General features: G+C 39.9%; 1 pseudogene; it reads right to left on the bottom strand.

Moving 5' to 3' along the window:
- Positions 1-3242: 3242 nt before the first annotated feature.
- Positions 3243-5572, bottom strand: LOC100154020 (small ribosomal subunit protein uS2 pseudogene; annotated as a pseudogene).
- Between the last annotated feature and the right edge of the window lie 5235 nt (positions 5573-10807).

The raw sequence follows: 10807 nt of genomic DNA, 5'->3' as shown, positions 1-10807 counted from the left end.
TGAGCAAAAGACCTGAATAGACATTTCTCCAAGGAAGATATATAGATGGCCAACAATCTCATGAAAAAATGCTCAACACCACTGATTATAAGAGAAATGAAAATCAAAACTACCATGAGATACCACCTCACACCAGTCAGAATGGCCATCATTAAGTCCACGAATAGCAAGTGCTGGAGGGGTTGTGGAGAAAAGGGAATCCTCCTGCACTGTTGGTGGGAATGTTAGCTGCTACAGCCACTATGGAGAACAGTATGGAAGTACCTTAGAAATCTATACATAGAACTACCATATGACCCAGCAATCCCACTCTTGGGCATCTATCCGGACAAAACTCTACTTAAAAAAGACACATGCACTCGCATGTTCATTGGAACCATATTCACAATAGCCAAGACATGGAAACAACCCAAATGTCCATTAATAAATGACTGGATTAGGAAGATGTGGTATATATACACAATGGAATACTACTCAGCCATAAAAAACCCTGAAATAATGCCATTTGCAGTAACATGAATGGAACTAGAGACTCTCATACTGAGTGAAATAAGTCAGAGAGAGAAAGACAAATACCATATGATATCACTCATATCTGGTATCTAATACACAGCAGAAATGAACCTTCACACAGAAAAGAAAATCATGGACTTGGAGAATAGATTTGTGGTTGGCTGGGGAGAGTGGGAGAGACTGGGGGAGATTGGGATTAATGGATGCAAACTATTGCTCTTGGAATAGATTAACAATGAGATCCTGCTGTGTAGCACTGAGAACTATGTCTAGACACAACACAGCATGACAATGGGAGAAAAAATTACGTATACATGTATGTGTAACTGGGTCCTCATGCTGTACAGTGGGAAAAAAAAGTGTGTTGGGGGAAATAACAATAAAAAATAAATTAAAGTTAGAGAAAAAAAAGAAATTTTTAGGTATGGCTTTTTGGAGATTTTACCCTGCTTTGGGTCCTGTTTTTGACCTTCAAGTTTATAATAGAAAGAAGAATCCACATCAGTCTGATCAGTTTCTGTCATTCTGCGATTCAGTATCTGAGGTGCTGACCAAAATGTATAAAATTTATATAGGTCAGGTAATCCTGTGTTATATATACCCAAAAGAATTCTAAATTCTTCTGTGTATAGTTGCTAATCTTATCTGGCTTTAGGGAAATCCTTAATTATAATTATTAATTCAGCTGTGGTCTAAGATTTAAATTCTACGGTTTTCTGCCTATCTAGCTTATGGAAAGGTTATGTCTTTAGAGGCAACTGACATTTAAGGATCTTTGAAGTTGTTTGGAAACTGTAGGGGCTGGACAGTTGTCAATGCGGAGGGCAAACAGTTGGGAATATAAGGGGGAGGAAGGAGGGCTGGGGCTAGGGAATTAACTGGAAGAAAAAGAAAAGGAGGATTTTCTAGGAAAATGAATATATTTTGTTGGTGCCTAAGTTTGTCAAAATGTTCATTAACTTGGCCAAAGAAATCTTTTAGTGAAGCAATTTTTAAATCAGAATTTCCTTTGAAGGCCTCTGCATACAGATCAAAATATCTTATTCCCTTTGTTTTCTAAAGCACTTGTCAAATGAATGATTTTGTTCAAGTCACATGTTACCCAGAGCGGCCATTGAAGGTCCTAATTATCCCTGGTGAAGTTAATCCATTTAGAGAGAGAGAATTAGGATTCTAATGAAAATAATATAAGAAATAGGAGTTTTTCCTGGAGGAGGAGAGGACTCAGACAGCCCCATGAGAGCTGGCAGTGGTGGGTAGAAATGTGATGCTTGGGCATCTTGTGTCTTGGGCCCTCAGCTTGACAGTTGGTTGTCTCCAAATGCAAGGCTGACAATTTGTTCCCTACAGAGAGCCAATGAGAATAATGTCTCTGGGGAAAATATTTGGATGAAAGAAAAATATTACCCAGTTTTATTGGTGACCCACAGCCAAGTATGAATGAGAAGCACAAATTCACCTAGGAGGTTTATGAGGCTGGCTTGATCAACAAGCCTAAAGCCTAAATACTAAATACTGTGTCTGTGTTCTGCGCTGTGATTCTTCTTGTGACAAACAGCAACTTTGACAGCACCACACAAGTGGAAGCAAATTAGAGAGCAAAAGAGATGAAAAAGAATGGCCTAATTCCATCAAGGAGCTGAACTAATAGGAACCAATAACAAAACCTAGCACTAACCTAGTAATAAGTAGCTAGCAACAAAGGGGGAGGAGTTCAAATCCCTTTACTGCTGATTTACACTGTTGGTGTGGATTTGACAATCTGTGAGCAGCAAGATACAAGGGGCCTTGTTATCTACAGATAATGTACGTGGCCAAAAGCTGGGGTCTGCTGTGAGGGGCAGTATATTGGTGAGACCTCCAGGAAAACTATGGAAATAAAAGAAGACCACCCAAATGAGAATGAACAAAGCCATTTCTTCAGAGCCTCCTCTAGCAAAGTAGTCAGCCACCATCACTTGAATTTGTTAGGGACTCAAAAGCAGGCAGGGGTAGGAAAGAATTACAGTTAAAAAAAAAAAAAAGGAAGGCTTCAGGTGTGTTATGATTGGAAGTGGTTGTCATGGGAAAACTGGAGGGGGTCTGACTAGAAGAGGGGCATCTTATGCGATTAGTTTGGGGAACATTCTTGCCCTTCTCTAGTTGGTCCTGAGTTGGAAGCAGATACAAAAACAGGGAAGCTGAAAGTCATTGACCAATTTCTGACCATTCTGGGATGATTGCTACAGGGGTTTGGCTTCATCATAGGCCAGAGTTCTGTTGTCATATATGGTCTGGCCATTGTCCACTTGTATATTCAATATCTGAGAAGACATTGGTGTACACAGTCTGGGTAAAGAAATAAGATGTACATTCAAGAACAAGACTGTGCCCAAGATAAGATAAGGGGATCCATCTGAGGTCAAGCTGAAGGGGCAGGCTGTATGTAGATGGAGTGAGGGCTGTGTACTCAGGTGAGGGATTGGGCTGTGGGCAGGTGACTGGTCAAAGTGGAACAAGGAGGTTGGCCAGAGGCTTCCTTCCTTCCTTCCTTCCTTCCTTCCTTCCTTCCTTCCTTCCTTCCTTCCTTCCTTCCTTCCTTCCTTCCTTCCTTTCTTTCTTTCTTTCTTTCTTTCTTTCTTTCTTTCTTTCTTTCTTTCTTTCTTTCTTTCTTTCTTTCTTTCTTTCTTCAATTTTAGAAACTTTATTTTCCATCCACCCATTTCTATTTTAATAGTTTATGGAAGAACTTAAGACCACTCAGTGGTCATTCCTACCCATTCAGTGGCCTGAGAAGTGGGAGCTTCAGACCAATCTTCAGTGGCAGGCTGAGCACTCCAGTCTTCAGTAGGGAACTGCTGGATGGGCACAGAGGGCACCTGCAGGCCTTCAGACCAATCTGCCACCTCAGGTTGAGTAGCAGTGAACTCAGGAGCTGGAGCAGTCCATTCACCCTGAAATTCCTCCTTGGTCACATCCTTCTCAGCAGCTGCCTGCTCTTCCTTTTCAATCTCTTCAGGATCTCTTCGAAGTAGAGATCAGGCATGACTTCCTCTGGGTGTTCACAGGAGATGGTGCCACACATGCGTGGAACTTCCCGGGCAAGCACCCACCATATCAGACCCACTGAGCAAGCTCTCTTGTTGTTGCACGGGATAGCAATGTCCACGTAATGCAGAGGAGAGTCTGTGTTACACAGAGCAATGGTAGGCAGGTTAACATAAGAGGCCTCTGTGAGAGGCTGGTGCTCAGCCCTTGGATCAGTAACCACCAGAAGTCTTGGCTCCCAGAAGGCTACCTGGATCTGGTTAGTGAGGGTTCCAGGAATAAAGCGGCCAGCAATAGGAGTGGCTCCAGTGGCAGCAGCAAACTTCAGCACAGCTCTCTGAGCAGTATTCCTGGAGGATATGACACTGACATTAGCTGGGTTTTCACTGGCAACAATGGCATGAGCAGCCATTAAAATTTCTCCCAGGCTTTCTTCAGATTTATGATGTAGATGCCATCACTTTTCCTTTGGTAGATGTACTGTTCTATTGGGAAGTCAAGGTTGGTGCCACTTAGGTGGGTTTCTGCTGCAAGGAATTTGAGGATATCCTCCTCTTTCATTTGCAGGACATCAAGGGCTCCAGATATTGTGAAAGTTTCCCTTTAAGTTACCAAGGGAGTCGGGAACAACACCGTATGGACCCCTGTCTGGGTAGCGCAGAAAGAAGAGACTTCTTCCTAAAGGTAGGTTACTCATGTAGGGCTGACTCAATAATGAGTCAGATGAGCCTAGGAAGCTCTATTTCTGACCAGCTTTGATTTAAGCTCTTCCTACTTTCTGTTCATCTCCTTTGGCATTAGAGAGATCTTCCCCTAATTGCACCTGGTATATTTGAGGGAGTAGTTTTAGGTATAGTCTAGGGTTTGGGAGGAAGTGGCATGGCTTTGATAATAGGGGTCTGGGTGAAATTACACCCTGCAGTCTTTCCCTGCTGAGTGAGAAAAGTGTTATTACACCTGCCCACAAAGGTGTTTTGACAAGCACATCCTCTGATAAACTAGTACTTCCCCTGTGCCATTGTGTTAAGAATCAAGATGTTGTTTTGCTGCAAACCTCCCAGGTTGGTAGGGGTGAGGAGATGGTGGAATGATAGGGGCCTTGTTCCTTTCATTTTGCTGTTTGACACATTTCTTTCTCTGTAAAAGATTGCCTCTGGAATAACTATAATCCATAATCTCTAGTTATTGATCATCTAGAGTTGATTGAATGGGGACCGCAAGATTCTGCTAACAAAACCTTACTCATTGTCTTGTCACAGTGACTTGTGGCTTTTTTGGTTTGAGCATTGCCTTACATTCCTCTATTCATTCATTCCATAAATATGAATTATAGTGTATCAGGCCCTATATATATGGCACTTGGCTGGTTGCTGGGGGTAAAATGTAGAGTAAGAGATGGCCTTGACGTTCATAAGTCTCACACGCTATCATGGGAGTCAGATGATAAAACAAAAGTGGACTGAATCTAGTGCAATGAACACACAGGGCACTATATAACATCATGGAGGATACTGGGTGACTCAGGTAAGAGGGTGGCATTTCAAATGATTTTTAGAAATACTAAGCTTGAGAAGAGCAGACAAATGCACCTCAGGCAGAAGAAGAACATGTAGCAAAGTCTCAGGCTGGGAAAATCTTGGCATTCTTGGCACCAAAGGAAAGCTGATGAGTATGAGGATCAAGGGCATGAGCTGCAGCTAGAGAGGAAGCTGGGGTTGCACAGAGATGCAGAAAGGTATCTGTTTTTAATTCCAAATTTCCACATAGTAGAATCTTTTCAAGTAAACTATTTATTAAAATATAACATATAGAGAGAAAAATGCAAAATCATAGGTAAATGAAATAAACATACCTGTTTAACTATTGCCAAGATCCAGAAACAGAATGTTAACCCACTCTCGTTCCTCTGGGAGACTCCAGTGGACAACTAGCCATTCTCACCTGCCAGTCCTGGCGTGGCCTCTTTGTCAGCGGCTCCTGCAGGCTGGTCATCTTTCCTTCGGCTCCTCACTTGGGCTGATGACTTGGTCATGGTTACCTCTCCCACTAGACTTCAGGCTTCTTGAGGGTGGGACCATGGCTGTTCTGCTCACCCTTGGGTTGCCACTCTGGGCTTGGGTCTCTCATCATGATTGACCCACTGACCATCCAAGGTAGAGGCCACTCTTCTGACTGTGAACTCAACCACTCCACATGCTTTCAGGTTGCAAAAGATTTCCAAGTGTCTGGCAAATACTAACTGAGGTAATGAGTAAATGAAAATTAGCTGGTTTCCATGTTAACTCCTTGCAGCAGTTTAAGCCAGCAAGTGACTCTCTTAGCGCATTTGCATCTAAGCCATCAAGGCTGAACTGAATGGGAGAAAGGGGTTGTTGTGGTACCTTCAATCAATTTCTTGAAAAGGAAAATTAAAGTAGACATGGGTCTGTAAGTATAATTTTTTTAGAGTCCATTTGAGTGTGAGGAAGCTGGGTAAGCAGCATTTGGCAAAGGAGTTAGTCTCCCTTGTATGGTCCAGTCACACCTTGGCTGCACTTCTTGCTTAGGTCTAGTTTTATTATTTTTTTTTAAATACAGCTTTATTGATGTAATTCATATACCGTACAAATCAACTATTTAAAGAATACAATATAATGATTTTTAATTAGATTCAGAGTTATAAACAACTATCACCAGTCATTTTTATTTATTTATTTATTTATTTATTTATTTATTTGTCTTTTCTAGGGCCGCACCCGCGGCACATGGAGATTCCCAGGCTAGGGGTCTGATCGGAGCTGTAGCCACTGGCCTGCACCACAGCCAGAGCAATGCTAGATCTGAGACGCGTCTGTGACCCACATCACAGCTCACAGCAATGCCGGATCCTTAACCCACCAAATGAGGCCAGGGATCAAACCCGCAACCTCATGTTTCCTAGTCGAATTCGTTAACCACTGAGCCACAACAGGAACTCCATTTTTAGAATATTTTCATTAATTATTCTCCCACCTCTACCCTGTCCATACACAGTAACTCCCCATTCCCCCACACTTACTTTCCCCAGTCCTAGGCAATCACTAATTTACTTTTTATCTCCAGAGGTTTGCCTATTCTGGACATTTCATATAAATGAAATCATATAATGTATGGTCTTTTGTGATTAGGTTCTTTCACCTTGCTTAATATTTTCAAGATCCATCTAGGTTTTAGTGTCTTTCCATATTTCATTCCTCTTTATGGCTGAATATTATTCCATTCCATTTAAAGCAACTGATTTAAAGTATTTGTCTAGTTAGTTCATCACTTTGGGTTTCTCAGGGACAATTTCTGCTGATTGGCCTTTTTCCTGTGTATGGGTCATATTTTCTTGTTTCTTTGAATGTCTCCTAAATTTTTGCTGAAATCTGTACATTTTAAAAATACAATATGGGGAGTTCCCATCATGGCTCAGTGGTTAACAAACCCGACTAGCATCCATGAGGACATGGGTTTGATCCCTGGACTCACTCAGTGGGTTAAGGATCTGGCATTGCCATGAGCTGTGGTGTAGGTCTCAGACATGGCTCAGATGTGGTGTTGCTGTCGCTGTGGTGTAGGCCAGCAGCTGTAGTTCTGATTTGACCCCTAGCCTGGGAGCCTCCATATGCTGCAGGTATGGCCCTAAAAAAAAAAAAAATAAGGCAAGTCTGGAAATAAGATTCTTCCCCCCTCCCTATCAGGGTTTGTTGTTGCTGTTTGTTGTAGATGTTGCTATATTTTGTTTGTTTAATGACTTTTCTGAACTAATTCTGTAAAATCTGTGTTGTTTGTTATGTGTGACCATTGAAGTCTTTGCTTGGTTAGTTTTGTTGTCAGCTAATGAATGAATAGAGATTTCTTTGGATAAATCTCCCAATCTTTGCCAAAGGGATCTGTGTTCACGTTGGGGCACAGACTTAACACTCAGCCAGTGGAAATTGATACCCCTTTCTTTGCCCTCATTTGCTCCTGTAGCTCCTCATAATCAGCCATCGGTGAGGGTTGAGAGCCTTCTGAAGCCTTTTCTGAGCATGTGCACAGCACTACACGTGCAAGTGGTCTTCTATATTCCCAAGAATATGTCAGAGATTTTCAAAGTCCCTGTGAATATCTCATTCTTCAGCTTTTCCTTTTAAACTTTTTGGTTAGTTTAGTGCTTGCTCCAACTGTTTTCCACCACGTTAGGTAATTTGAAGTTAAGCATTTGCCTTTAATTGTTTTTCATACTGGAAAAGTCAGATCGAATACAGACAGCCTTGCAAATGTGCAGATCCTCTAAGGGATCATCAGACAGATCAGTAATAGCAATTCTTAAAGACTGTGGTTTTGAAAAAGCTCTAGCTCTGCTGTGCTCCTTGTGGCTGCCGGTTGCTACTTCTCACTGAGCATGTGGGTTGTTATTTTTAAGACTACTGTGGAGCTGGAAAGTGGGGAATGGGATGAGGGCAAGTTAAAATGCAACAAAGCTAACTGTTCTTAATGAGATTCAGTTGTTTTTCTTGAATAAATCTTTGTTAATAATAAACTCTGGTTAATATCCAGAGTTCTAAAAAAGCTGGTTCTGATGAATTTTGCTTTAACGGAGGAGAGAATTTTCAGACATCCTTACTATGCCATTTTTGCTGATGTCATCTCCTCACGATTTTGTTAACATATTCATCTGGGCATTTTTAGATTTTATTTACATATATTTTTGTGTTTCTGTTTGCTTTGCTTCTCTTTACTTAGCAAGTACATTTCATAGGTGTGTGGCATACTTCTTACTGCATCACATTAGGAATTCTGTAACATCTTGTTGCCACATATTTAGGAATGTTAAGAATAAACTGTGGGTTTAGGAGTTAGCCTGGTCTCTTTGTTGTAAAATTTCCCCACAAACTTCACTTAATGGTTTGTGTAGCTATTTGTTGCCAAGATTATTATTTCTTTTTCTTTCTTTCTTTCTTTTTTTTTTGGGGGGGGGGTCTTTTTAGGGTTATACTCATGACATATGGAGGTTCCCAGACTAGGGGTTGAATTGGAGCTGTAGCTGCCAGCCTACACCACAGCCACAGAAATGTGGGATCCGAGCCACGTCTGCGACGTAAACCACAGCTCACAGCAATGCCAGATCCTTGACCCACTGAGCAAGGCCAGGGAATGATCCCATGTCCTCATGAATACTGGTTGGGTTTATTAACTGCTGATCCACGACAGGAACTCTCTGGATTATTATTTCCTTCGGGGTTGAGAAATTATTTTTTTAGGGGTTGTGATTTTCTACATCTGTCTTTCCTTCTGTGTTTATTAGCTGTGATTCCTCTATGAAGAACTTTCCCTCATCAGTTTTCATTATTCTGGAATATAGTTATGAAGAGAAGGATAGATATTTGATTCTTTTTTCATTTGTTATTATGATTTAAAAAAACCACATAACAAAATTTACCACCTCAACCATTTTTAAGTGTATAGTTCAGCAGTATTGTTTATTCACATTGTTGTGAAACGAGACCCAGAACTTTTTAAACTTACAAATCTGAAACTCTATACCCATTAAAGAATAATCACTCCTTCCCCCCTCCCCTCAACCCCTGGTAACCACCACTCTACTTTCAGTTTCTATGAATTTGACTACTTTAGATACTTCATATAAGAGGAATCATGCAGTATTTGTCTTTTGATGACTTTCTCATTTCACTTAACATAATGTCCTTGAGTTTGATCCATGTTGTAGCATGTGACAGGATTTCCTTCTTTTTTGAGGGTAAATAGTATTCCATTGTATGTGTATACATTTTGTTTATCCACTCATTTGTTGATGGATATTCGAGTTGTTTCCCACTCTCAGCTATTGTAAATAGTGCTGCTATGAACTTGGGTGAGCAAATGTCTCTTCAAGATCTTTCTTCCAATTCTTTTGGCTATATGAAAAGAAGTGGAATTGCTGGATCATATGGTAGTTCTATTTTTAATTTTTTGAGAAATTTTGATAATTCTTTCCACAGTGGTTGTACCATTTTATAGTCCCACCAACAGAGCACAAGGGTTCCATTTTCACCATATCCTCACTAACACTTGTTACTTTCTAGTTTTTTAAAATACTAGTCATCCTAATGGGTGTAAGGTGATATCTTATTGTGGTTTTGGTTTGCATTTCTCTAATGATTAGTGATGTCAGTTAGCTCTTCATATGGTTGTTGATCATTTGTATATCTTCCTTGGAGAAATGCCTACTCAGGTTCTTTGACCATATTTTAATCAGACAATTTGCTTTTTTGTTGTTGAGTTGTAGAAGTTCTTTATAAAGATATTCTGGATACTAACCTATTATCAATATATAATTTGCAAGTATTTTCTCCCATTCCATAGTTTGCCTTTTAACTTTGTTGTTTATGTCTCTTTATGCACAAAAGTTTTAAAGATAGCTGTAGTCCCTGCATTTGTCTATTTTTGTTTTTATTGCCAGTGCTTTTGGTGTCATATCCAAGAAATCATTGCCAAATCCAATGTCAGGCAGATTCCCCCAATATTTTCTTCCAGGAATTTTATCGTTTTGGGTTTATGTTTAGGTATTTAATCCATTTTGTGTTAATTTTTGTATATAATGTTACATAAGGGTGTGCCTTTATTCTTTTTCATGTGGCTATTCAGTTTTTTCCCCAACACCATTTGTTGAGCTTTTAATCACAATATATTCAAAGACCGTCATGTACATTTCCTGCCATAGACATGGGCTCAACTGTTTCTCCAAGGAATCTTGGTTTGCTTTAATTTTAAAGATCACAATATAGGTGCTAACTACTTGTTCTTATTTATTTATTAAATTTTATTGGAGTATAGTTGACTTACAATGTTGCATTAGTTTTAGGTGTATAGCAAAGTGAGTCGTTTTATATATATCATACACATACACAAACACACACTCACACAGATATATCCATTTTTTCCCATATAGGTTATTAAAAACTATTGAGTAGATTTCCCTGAACTATACAATAGGTTCTTATTAACATTTATTTTATACAGTAGTGTGTATATGTTATTTCCATCCTCCTAATTCCTCCCTCCCCCCAGAAGTTTCCACCAATGGTAACCATAAGATTGCTTTTGAAATCTGTGAGTTTATTTCTGTCTTGTAAGTTCTTTTATATAATTTTATTAGGTTCCACATATGTGATATCATATTATATTTATCTTTCTCTGTCTGACTTACTTCACTCAGTATGATAATCTCTATGTCTATCCATGTTGCTGCAAATGACATTATTTTATTATTTTTCATGACAGA

Source organism: Sus scrofa, chromosome 17, assembly GCF_054392235.1.
Source record: "Sus scrofa isolate SSC_HxYL_T2T_F1_AM1 chromosome 17, Sscrofa_HxYL_maternal_Yorkshire_Landrace_v2.0, whole genome shotgun sequence".
In the NCBI taxonomy this organism is placed as follows: domain Eukaryota; kingdom Metazoa; phylum Chordata; class Mammalia; order Artiodactyla; family Suidae; genus Sus; species Sus scrofa.
The sequence above is the reverse complement of the archived record's forward strand: the minus strand, read 5'-3'. Positions and strand labels throughout refer to the sequence as shown.